Below are 12,264 nucleotides of genomic sequence, written 5' to 3'. Positions count from 1 at the left end.
CAATAAAGAAGAAGAAGAAATTATACAAGGAGCTGATGAAGAAGAGTTGCTAGTTATTACAAGAGTTTTGCATGCCAAGCCTCTTCCTTATTAAGAGCAAAAACTTTACATTTTTCAATCAAGGTGCATCATTGGAGGTAAAGTGTATTCTTTAATTATAGGTAGTGGAAGTTGTGTAAATGTAACTTCATCTACCTTAGTGAAAAAACTTGGATTACTTGTCATACCTCATCTTCAACCGTACAAGCTCCAATGGTTAAGTAATGGGACCAACCTCCAAGTAGCCAAACAAGTATTTTTTTTCTTCCCTATTGGTAAGCATTATAATGATGAGATTTTGTGTGATGTGATTCTTATGGATGTTTGTCTTTGTTATTGGGAAGACCTTGGCAATTTGATAGGGAAGCGAAGCATGATGGCAAGAATAACACCTACTCGTATAAATTTAATGGCAAGACTATCACTTTAACTCCCTTAAGTTCACAACAAGTTCATAAAGCTATTAAGGAAAAAAGTGTTAAGAAAGAGAGCTTGTTTATGAATGGTGAGCAAGTGGAGGATAACCATCCTAAGGATTTGAGGGCAAATCCTTCTCAACCCAGGGAGAATAATGTACATACGACTTCATTGTCATTTTTGGGTTCCAAGCCATCCTCAAGTCTCTATACAGCCTTCGAAGTTAAGAAGAATGAAGTTCTAGCAAATCCTAAGCCAAAGGAAGCATTACACCTTTATTACATGGACCCAAGGTCCAAGTGAATAGTTTGCACCAGTTGATCCAAAAGTGTGACTTTAGAAGACCATCAATCGCCTAAACGTCTAAGCATCATTTTGAGAAGCCCAAAGAGCCCAAAATTGGTTTTTAGTTACATTAGAATTTGGTTGTTTTAGTTAGGAAACATCATTCCTAAAGTTAAGGAAAAAACGACTAACTTTTGTCTTTAGTTAATTACTATGTGTGGGCTTAGTTTAGAATAAATGGCTTAGCTTAATTCATGCCACTTTTAGTTGACTTTTGTGGGAAATATTATATCATTGCCATCCATGACTCCAATATAACGGGGTGGATCTTCATTTGTAGTTGGTTGGTTGGCATTTTGAATGAAATTTTGAAGAAAACTTTGTTGGTTTTTATCTCATTTCCTTTATCCAATCATTCTTGGTGGAAGATTAGTGGTGGAAGACCCCAATGTTGGTGGAACTTTCCTTTATGCCTTGGTTACATTTTTTGTTTCCTTAGAAATCCAAATTAGAATGTGTATGTGTGTTAATTTTGCTTATGGAAAAGAGTTGCACTATAATAACATTTTCTACCACTGAGTTTGATAAGCATTTTGACTACTTTATCTATTGAATCATGAGGGCTACCATAGCTTGAAAAAAGTTCATTGTGTTGTGATTTTGATGATATGAATTCGGGTTGGATTTGAAGTTGATTTGGTTGGTTAAATTGAATGAACAAAAAAACTGCACATGTCAATTGAATAGTAAAAACAGTTTTGATTCCTTGGTTGATTGTTGCATGTTTGGATAAATATGCACCAAACACACACAACCTGAAAAAAATATGGGGAAAAACTAAACTAGTGGATTTCCATCAAGACAATACAACAACACAAACTCAATTCTGGAAATTACTATTCATCTGACACAACAGCAATTTGTCTCTCAATTTTAACCAATCAAATGACCTCCAAATCTTACAAATTATATATCATTAGAAAAAGCATTCAAAGAGCTTTTTGAGGTATATAATTTCAACACAACTCAATCAACAAGACATTCAAAACTAGCTTCAAAGTTTGCTAGCAAAAACTGGAATTGCAAAAACACACTGTGAATAGTAATCCGAGGCATATAATACACATTCAAGTTTTCACACTTTAGATTTCAAGGGAAACATAAAATGTAACCAAGGTATAAAAGGAAAGTTCCACCAACCTTGGGGTCTTCCACCACCAATCTTCCACCAAGAATGATTGGATAAAGAAAATAAGACAAAAGGCAACAAAGCTTTTTTTCAAATTTTCATTCAAAATGCTAACCAACCATTTTACAAAGTATGACCACCTTTTATATAGGGAAGAAGTGGTGGCAAAATGGACTTTCCAATACAAAATCTATTAATTTTTTTATGCGAAAATCCCTTAAATTAAGCTAAGCCATGCATTCTAAACCAAGCCCATACATAGTAATTAACTAAAGACAAAAGTTATTTGCTTATTCCTTAACTTTAGGAATTATGTTTCCTAACTAAAACAACTAAATTCTAACTTAGTTCCAATGTAACTAAAACCCAATTTTGGGCTTCTAAAAATGATGCTTAGACGTTTGGGCCATTCATGGACTTCTAAAGTCACACTTTTGGATCAAATGGAGCAAGCTATTCACTTGGACCTTGGGTGCATGCAATGAGACTATACCTAAAAGTGGTTTTGGGCCAAAATTGAATGTGCAATGCTTTCTTTGGCTTGGGACTTGCTAGAACTTTATTCTTCAAAGGCTGCATGGAGACTTGAGGATGGCTTGGAACCCAAAAATGACAATGGAGTCAAGTATACATCATAAACTAAAATGGATAGGTAGAGGAACAAAAGACCAAAATTGCGAAGACAAATAAAAACTAAACTGACTAAAAAATAACCTAACAGAAAGAAAAGTGGGAGGGAAAAAAGACACTAAGACTAAAGACTAAACAATAAGGTAAGAAAGAAAGAAAGCTAAGAGGATGACAAAATTCCGACAACCAAAAGGGTGGTCAAAATTATTGAAAGGTGAGGGAATTTTAGAGAGAAGTCAAATGATGGATTTTAGAGAGAGGGTGGTCGACAAGGCTATTTTGATCCTTCCTCCATAGTAGAGTCAAGGTTATCCAATACCACTGGTAATATAGCTAAGTCCCTTAAGGTTCCAAATTTCAAAGGGAGTGCAAATCATTGTCGAATTCTTAGTCTATTTCTTAATGAAAAAGGGTTGCCCACCCATTACCCATAGGCCTTCCTTAACTACTTTAATCATGTCATCTTCGTTTTTTAGTTTTGGGATAAACATACCTTGGCCATTAGAAGAAATCTCTTCAAGTCCAAGATTAGCCCACATACGATCAGCATACTTCTTTTTTTTTTTTTGGTAAGTAATAAATTTATACCAAGAAAAGAGGATTTACAATGGCTTATCTAAGACAACATCCTTAGAAAGCCAAAACAAGCATACCTAGGACAACTCCCTAGGTTATGCCGAAACACACAACCAAAACCAACTTTGGTACAAAGCACATGGTATCATCTTAACCCTAAAACATCACATATTACAAGACAAATACCACCAAAAGCTATTCAAAAATTACATGAGATATATCCCAATTGTTTGCAAGAAGAACATTTTCACTAGTCTTGTTAACCTTTTTCAAGCAAGAAACTCTAACTCTAACACAATCTTGGATAAGCATTTGAACTCTCTCCCTTGGTAATCCATCAGCATACTTCTTCACCATATGAAAAGGTATTCTTCTTCCCAAAAAGAAGTCCACCACATAATTTTCTCATTTTTTTGCTCTGATTTCAACAGCATTTGTTGGCGGTACCACTATAACTTTGTTTGGATCCTTATGCTCAGAATGGGGAAAGAATTCTAACTTTGAACCTCTTTCCTTTCTATCAAATAGTTTGTTCCAAGGCTTAACTATAAGAGGAATCCCTTGAATTGAAGAAAAAAGGGTTTCTTTCCCACAACTCCCAAACCACCATTTGAAAAAGCCACACTCTTGCATATTTGTTTCACCATAGGAAAAGGTATTCTTCTTCCTAAAAAGAAGCCCACCACACAATTCTCCCATTTTTTTGCTCTCATTTCAGCAACATTTGTAGGAGATACCACTATAGCTCCATTTGGATCTTTACGCTCAGAATGGGGAAAGAATTCTAACTTCGAACCTCTTTTCTTTTTATCAAACAGTTTATTCCAAGGTTTAGTTATAAGATGAGCCCCTTGAATTGAAGAAAAAGGGTTTTCCTTTCCCACAACTCATAAGCCACCATTTGAAAAAGCCACACCCTCATACCCATCACCAGTTTGTACACCAGTAACCCCTAATAAAAAAATAATAGTCTAGAACCCTTAGAGATATGCACCAAGCAAGAAGCAACAACTATCCTAAAGGAAAGAGAAGTTAATGTTGCATGCATATACATGTAGACAAGATAGTAGAGAGATATGAAAAGGCAACACAACGTAGGTTACAAAAAAGGAATTACAAAGAGAGGACAGAGAAAAAAGTAACTTAGCCACGTAAAAAGGAAAACCCAACACCTAACAAAAAGTAGCCACCCAAAAGTAGATCATCAAAGAGGAAATGCCCAGGCTTGAACATATGGGAAAAAATGCAAGAAGAAATAGGTGGGATAATTCAAAAACAAAATAGCTTTACCAACGGGTAAACAAACTACCACCACTAAAGAGTAACAAAAAAAACTCAGAGAACCACCATAGGAAGACCCACAAACAACAAGTTTTTCACCACCCCAAAGACCACAATGCACCAATAAACATAAACACAAAATAACAAACAAAAACCAAGACAAATAGATAACAATCCTATAAACCAACTTTTTAACTAGCTAAAGCAAAGACACCAAATAGACTGGAAAGGAAAGCAAGAAACACAATAGAGCACATATTACCTAAGAAAAAATGAAAAGGAAAAAATTTCACTGAAGACTAGTAAGGGTCTTGGTCAAGAAGACTGGTACCAGAAGACTACCAATCGGACAAGACAATAATGATCAAAAGGAGTTAAGAAACAAAGAAGAGGAACATAAAGTTTATGATTCTAAAGAGAGAGGAAAACACATTAGGAAGAGAGAGAAAAGAGCTTAGTTCCTAAGGTTTATCTTCATACATTAAGGACAGGTCCACAAGCTTTTTCCAAGAACTTTCCTTTCCATGGGGGAGTTAAGACTACAAATTGGGAATCAAATTCTTATTAAACCTAATTAAACCCCCATAATAAAAATCTTAGTTAATTAATTTTAATAAGTAGGAAACCCTTTCCATTTATATCTATATATAAGACTTGATTCATTTTCCATGTCCTTCGTTTCAAATATCTCACATAATAGAAATCTTAGTACTCTCGGCTAGTTAAATTCAAACCATTAAGCCTTCCTAAAATGGTAATTTTTATCTTATCCTCATATTATAGAAATCTTGGTCATGATAAAAAAAACCATCCAAGAACAAGATAAACTTAATTTTATGAAATAAATTTCATATCCCTCATATAATAGAAATTTTGGGATATTAAAATTTATGTTATAAATTTAGTTATTTAATGATGGGAGGCATTGATTTAATAATTTTAATTAGGGAGATTTTTTTTTATAACGGGAGACCCCACCCGTATTTATTAGATAGATAAACTTGGGGCACCGTCATTGAACTTACAACCACTGTATTAGGTAAATTAATGTTTTACAAACATGATAGAGGCTTGAACCTAGACCTTCACCTTAGAAGTTCTAATACTTTACCAGTACTAATTAGGGAGATTTAGGTTTAACTTATGTTTAATTAAGTTTATTTTAGCATGACATACATGCATCTCTGATGTGAACCTTGACGATTTGTCGCAAGACCCAACACTCAAGAAGATATTTTTCCCAGGATTGAATCAGTTTCGTCACGTAATTAAACCTTGACCCGAATCGATATGGAATCGAATGAACCTTGGTATTGAGAATGGTGAACGCCACAAGACAAGCTTGATAAGTTCAGAGATTGTAAACTCAATAGTAAGCAAGCTATTTGTGAAAAATCAGCAAAAAGTTTTTTTTCATCATAAAATGTTTTGTTTTTATAGTGCAATGCCAACTTAACCCTAACTACCCATGACCCAATGGACTTCCAAACTTCCCAAGCCCATTACCTACGTAACTACCCAAAGCACTAATTAAATTAAAAGAAAAGATGTGACTTGGGCTCAATAAAGTCTAGCCCAATCACAAACAAGATCAAAAATCATAAAACTGAAAATCCTAGATTTGGGTAACAAAAAAACTATGAAATGCGGACTGAAATGACGTTATTTGGGCCTCCAACTTGAGTTCAACCAGAAAACCTCCAGGTTATGGTTATAGAGCTTGAAACGAGCTTCGCGTTGATATATTATAGGCCCCATAACTCTTCCCGGATAAAAAGTTATGGCCGTTCAAAGTTTGCTCACACATAAGCTTGGGCCTGAATCAAGTTGATCTCTCTGTTGGCTCCTTCAAGCATCCAATCGTCCTTGAGTGAGCTGATCTTAGTCTCCAAGCCCTCCACGAGTCCAACTAAGGCTTGTTGCATCTTCTTAGCTCTGCTCCTCGTAATTGGCCCAATCGGAATATGTAGCGGATCTTCTTGAGGGCTCGATGCGTCTACGATGCCTCTATCATCCCCTCCCTCTTGAAAAGGATTTGTCCTCAAATCTGCATCATCAAAAGGAGATAAGTCAGAAACATTAAAAGTAGCACTTATATTATACTCACCTGGAAGATCCAATCTATAAGCATTATCATTGATCCGCGCGAGTACTTGAAATGGCCCATCGCCTCTCGGATGCAACTTAGATCTGCGTTGGGATGGAAACCGTTCCTTTCGCATGTGCACCCAAACCCAATCACCAGGTTGGAAGACCACCTTGTGCCTTCCTTTGTTAGCTTGTTTGACATATTGCTCAGTCCTCTTCTCAATATTTTGTCTAACTTTCTCATGAAGCTGTCGAACTAACTCTGCCTTCTTTTTGCCATCTAAACTGGTACGTTCCTCAACAGGCAAAGGTAACAAGTCCAAAGGTGTAAGTGGATTAAAACCATAAACAACTTCAAAAGGTGAATAACCAGTAGATGTATGCACCACCCTATTATATGCAAATTCTACATGTGGCAAGCTTTCCTCCCAAGTTCTCAAATTCTTTTCTAATACAGCACGCAATAACTGAGATAAAGTTCTATTAACTACCTCTGTTTGTCCATCTGTCTGTGGGTGACAAGTTGTAGAAAATAGTAGTTTAGTACCTAACTTACCCCACAATACCTTCCAAAAATAACTTAAGAACTTCACATCACGATCAGATACAATACTTCTTGGAACTCCATGCAAACGCACAATCTCCCTGAAAAACAAATCAGCAATGTAAGTTGCATCATCAGTTTTACGACATGGAATAAAATGTGCCATTTTTGAAAACCTATCAACTACGACAAAAACCGAATCACTACCCTTCCTAGACCTAGGTAATCCTAAAACAAAGTCCATAGAAATATCCTCCCACGGTACAGAAGGAATAGGTAAAGGTGTATATAAACCATGGGGTAAGACTCTAGACTTGGCCTGTTTACACTTAATACAACGAGTACAAACACGCTCTACATCTCGTTTCATATGTGGCCAAAAGAAATGCTCTTGTAGTACATCTAAAGTCTTAGCTATACCGAAATGACCCATTAATCCACCCCCATGTGCTTCCCTCACAAGCAATTCACGTAAAGAACTCATAGGCACACATAATCTATTTTTACGAAATAAATAACCATCATGCCTATAAAATTTACCAAATGCAGTCTTCTCACAAGTTTCATAAATATTGGAAAAGTCAGAATCATTCACATACAAATCCTTTATGTACTCCAAACCAAGTAATTTAGTATCTAAAGTCGAGATTAGAGTATACCTGCGAGATAACGCATCTGCCACAACATTTTCCTTACCTTGTTTGTAATTAATGACATAAGGAAAAGATTCGATGTATTCAACCCACCTTGCGTGTCTCTTGTTCAACTTACCTTGTCCCTTTAAATGTTTTAGGGACTCATGATCTGTCCTGATGACGAACTCACGTGGCCAAAGGTAATGTTGCCACATTTCTAATGCTCTCACCAAAGCGTACAACTCTTTGTCATATGTGGGGTACTTTAAAGCAGGTCCATTGAGCTTCTCACTGAAATACGCTATGGGTCTATTTTCCTGCATCAAAACAGCTCCAATACCAATACCTGAAGCATCACACTCAAGCTCAAATGGTTTAGAAAAATCAGGTAGCGCAAGTAAAGGTGTAGAACTTAACTTATCCTTAATTAATGCAAATGCACGCTCTTGTTCCTCACCCCACCTAAATCCTACATTCTTTTTAATAACTTCAGTTAGTGGTGCCGCTAGTGTACTAAAGTCTCTTACAAATCTCCTATAAAAACTAGCTAAACCATGGAAACTCCTAACCTCAGTCACAGAAGTAGGTGTTGGCCACTCTCGGATAGCCTTGACTTTCTCCTCATCTACCTTAATTCCGTTAGATGAAACCACAAATCCTAGGAACACAACTTGGTCAGTGCAAAAGGAACATTTCTTAAGATTACCAAATAACCTCTCTTTCCTAAGCACAAGAGACACATCATGCACATGTCCTATATGCTCATCTAGACTACGACTATAAATGAGAATATCATCAAAATAAACGACTACAAACTTGCCAATAAATGCACGCAAGACATGGTTCATTAATCTCATAAATGTACTAGGCGCATTAGTAAGCCCAAATGGCATTACCAACCATTCATATAGTCCATACTTGGTTTTAAAAGCAGTTTTCCATTCATCACCCTCTTTCATCCTAATCTGATGATACCCATTTTTTAAATCAATTTTTGAAAAGATACAAGATCCATGCAACTCATCAAGCATATCATCTAACCTAGGTATAGGATAGCGATACTTTACAGTGATTTTGTTGATGGCACGACAGTCAACGCACATTCTCCATGTCCCATCCTTCTTGGGCACTAGAATCACTGGTACGGCACACGGACTCATGCTCTCTCTCACGTATCCCTTCTTCATCAACTCCTCCACTTGCCTTCGAAGCTCTTTTGTCTCATCGGGATTACTTCTATAGGCTGGTCGGTTGGGTATCGCCGCTCCAGGTATGAAGTCAATCTGGTGCTCGATCCCACGAATTGGAGGTAGTCCATCAGGAATCTCCTCAGGGAATACGTCTTCAAACTCCTGCAAAAGAGAAACAAACACACTAGGAAGGGAATTGTCAACATTAGTGAAAGATATAAAACTTTCCTTGTAAACTAACAATAATGGATATTGTTTAGTCACAAGGGTAGTCCTCACATCATTCATCTTCCCATAAAAACTCTCTTTTTTTCGCTCCTTGTTTTCTCTCTTATTTTTTCTCTCATGGCCGAATTGCTCCCCCTCTTTTTCCTCTCCCCTCTTTTTGGCCTTACTTTTTCTTCGCTCATCTTCATTCACATTTTCTCTCTTTTTGTTTTCACTCTCACTTTCTTTTCTCTCTTCATTCATCTTTCTTCTCCTCACTTGATCCTCAAAAACTTGCTTTGGTGACAATGGTACAAGTGTGATGAGTTTATGGCTCATTATGAAAGAGTATCTATTCTTAAATCCGTCATGTGTCACCTTTCTATCATATTGCCATGGTCTCCTTAACAAGATGTGTCCAGCATGCATGGGTACTACATCACATAACACCTCATCTTGATACCTACCCACAGACAAAGCCACCACTACTTGTTTGTTCACCCTAATTTCTCAACAGTCATTCAACCATTGAAGCTTATAAGGTTTAGGGTGTTTGATTGTGGTTAAACTAAGTTTTTCTACAAGTTCGGTATTGGCTACGTTCGTGCAACTACCCCCATCTATAATTAAAGTACACACCTTACCCTTCACATGACATCTAGTATGGAAAATATTCTCTCTTTGGTTGTCATTTTCTTCCTTATAATGTAAACTTAAAGCTCTCCTAGACACTAATGCCTCACCCTCTACTGCATACTCCAACTCTACATCACTAGCATCCTCTATTGGTGGCATAGACTCATCACTAGACTCTTCCTCTGTCTCATATTCACCATCCTCTCTCAACATCATGATTCTTTTGTTAGGACATTGGGAAGCTATGTGACCCCTACCCAAACACTTAAAACATTTTATCTCACTGTTCCTCTTTGATGGTTCGAGTTTAATATTAGACTTTTCTCGGCTAGACTCCTCTCCCTTAGGTTTAGAGTACTCAGTTTTTGGCTTAAAAGGTGGCCTATCATCTCTCTTTGACACACTCGATTTTCCAAGACTAGAATAGGAAACTACATCCCTTTTACCCTTACGCTGTAATTGTCTTTCTACCTTTATTGCCATATGTACCAAATCCTCTAGCTCTACATAGTGTTGGAGCTCTATAACATTTGCTATTTCCCTATTCAACCCATTTAAAAACCTAGCCATAATGGTTTCCCTATCTTCCTCTATATTAGCTCTAATCATGGCTATCTCCATCTCCTTGTGATAGTCCTCCACACTCTTAGTCCCTTGCCTAAGCCCTTGTAACTTCTGAAGTAAATCCCTATGGTAGTGACTAGGAACAAAACGCTGCCTCATTACACTCTTCATATCATCCCAAGTATCTATAGGTCTACCCAAGCTCCTACGTCTACTTTTCAACAACTGGTCCCACCAAATGCTAACATAATCAGTGAATTCTACAGTAGCCAACTTCACCTTTTTCTCCTCAGAATACCTATGTATATCAAAAACCTGATCTACTTTTCGCTCCCAATCTAAGTAGGCTTCCGGATCGTTTCTACCCTGAAAAGGTGGAATTTTCATCTTAATGCTACTAAGGTTACTATCACTCTGCCTACCCTCTCTATACATACTATTTCTATGACTTCGATGTCCTCCTTTACTCCTTATATTATTCAACCTATCACTTATTCCATCATCCTCACTATCGGTAACTATCCTATCCTCATCCCTCACTACTGGTGCTTTTCTCCTACCTTTAGTTGTACTACTTTCCCCTCTATCACTTTGTTGCTGCTCTAATTTGTCCAATCTATCATTAACACTCCCTATTACATTAAAAAGTCGCTCAAACTGTTGTTGGATTGCTTGCAATGTAAAAGCCTCGGTTTTACCCGAATCTTCTACCATGTTATAATTTAGAAAACAAAATGTGTTTGTGAACAGTAATCCTCACAAGCTCCCTCACGTGTTTGCACTCGCGCTCGTGTTTTCACTCTAATGTTCTCACCACTCTCTAATCAAAACGATACTTGTGACAAACAATCACCAGTCAATCTAAGTTATGTTACGATTACCGACAACTAAAATAAAGAGACTAAGATTCAAGAAGAAAGAAAATTTTCAGAATCGGAAAAAAAATGACACAATTTCAAGAATGAATAGTCAAGGGAAAGAAATTCAAAAGAGATGACAAGAATAAAGGAAATCAAATTCAAAAGAGGTAAGTGTGCTAACTTTCTCCTTGATCTCTCTCTTTTTTTTTTCTTTTTTTTTTTTTTTACGTTTTTTTTTTTTGCTCCTTTTCTTTTTTCTGTCTTTTTCCTTCTTTTTTTTTTTTTTATGCTACTTGGCCGAAAATAGGAAAGAAAATAACTTCTTTAGATCACACAAATCCCCTCCTAAAAAACATTTCAAGCAATTAACAGAATAACCAAGGTTTAATCCCTTAATTTAGGACTATCAAAATTTTCAAGAAAAATTTAAATTTTTAGGAACAAATCAAGAACTCAATCTCCCAACTTAGGTAATTACAATGCTTCTCCTAAATATTTAAGGAAACAAGGCAATCCTAATCTAAGATTATTCTCCCCAATTTTAGAATCCCACTTTTTTCCACTTCTTTTTTTTTTGCTACTGTTTTTTTTTTTTTTGACAATCAAGGCAATTTAAACTAAGACAATCAAACAATAATTTCCACCAAGAACTACCCTTGCACTTTTGGCAACAACAAAATCTTTCCCAAGAGGTCAAGAATCCCACACAAAGCCAATCCCTAATTCACTCCCCAAAGGATATATATTTTCGGCCTCAACAATAAATTTATTTCGTTTTTTTTTCTTTTTTCTTTTTTTGGATCAATCAAGAAGACAATTAGACACCTACACAACCTAGAATTTGACTATTCCAAGGTTAATCACAAATTCAAGAATTTGATGGAAACAAGGACACTAACACAATAATTTGATGGAAACAAGGACACTAACACAATCAAGAATTTAAGAATTTGATGGAAGCAAGGACACCAAAACACTATCAAGAATTCAAGAATTTGATGGAAATAAGGACACCAAAACACAATTAAAAAAATGAAAACGAAATCACCAAGAGAACGAAATCACGACTAATGACGAAGAGAATTCCTACTCGAAAACACAAGAAAAGATAGATACGGAACCT

The 12,264-nt window shown here is 36.3% G+C and overlaps 1 pseudogene; it reads right to left on the bottom strand.

Annotated features, from left to right (window-relative positions):
* Nucleotides 1–6,196: 6,196 nt before the first annotated feature.
* Nucleotides 6,197–10,964, bottom strand: LOC123217774 (annotated as a pseudogene).
* Between the last annotated feature and the right edge of the window lie 1,300 nt (nucleotides 10,965–12,264).

The sequence above is a fragment of the Mangifera indica genome, chromosome 5, assembly GCF_011075055.1.
Source record: "Mangifera indica cultivar Alphonso chromosome 5, CATAS_Mindica_2.1, whole genome shotgun sequence".
Lineage (NCBI taxonomy): Eukaryota > Viridiplantae > Streptophyta > Magnoliopsida > Sapindales > Anacardiaceae > Mangifera > Mangifera indica.
Note: the sequence above shows the minus strand (reverse complement) of the source record. Positions and strands in the feature narration are given on the sequence as shown.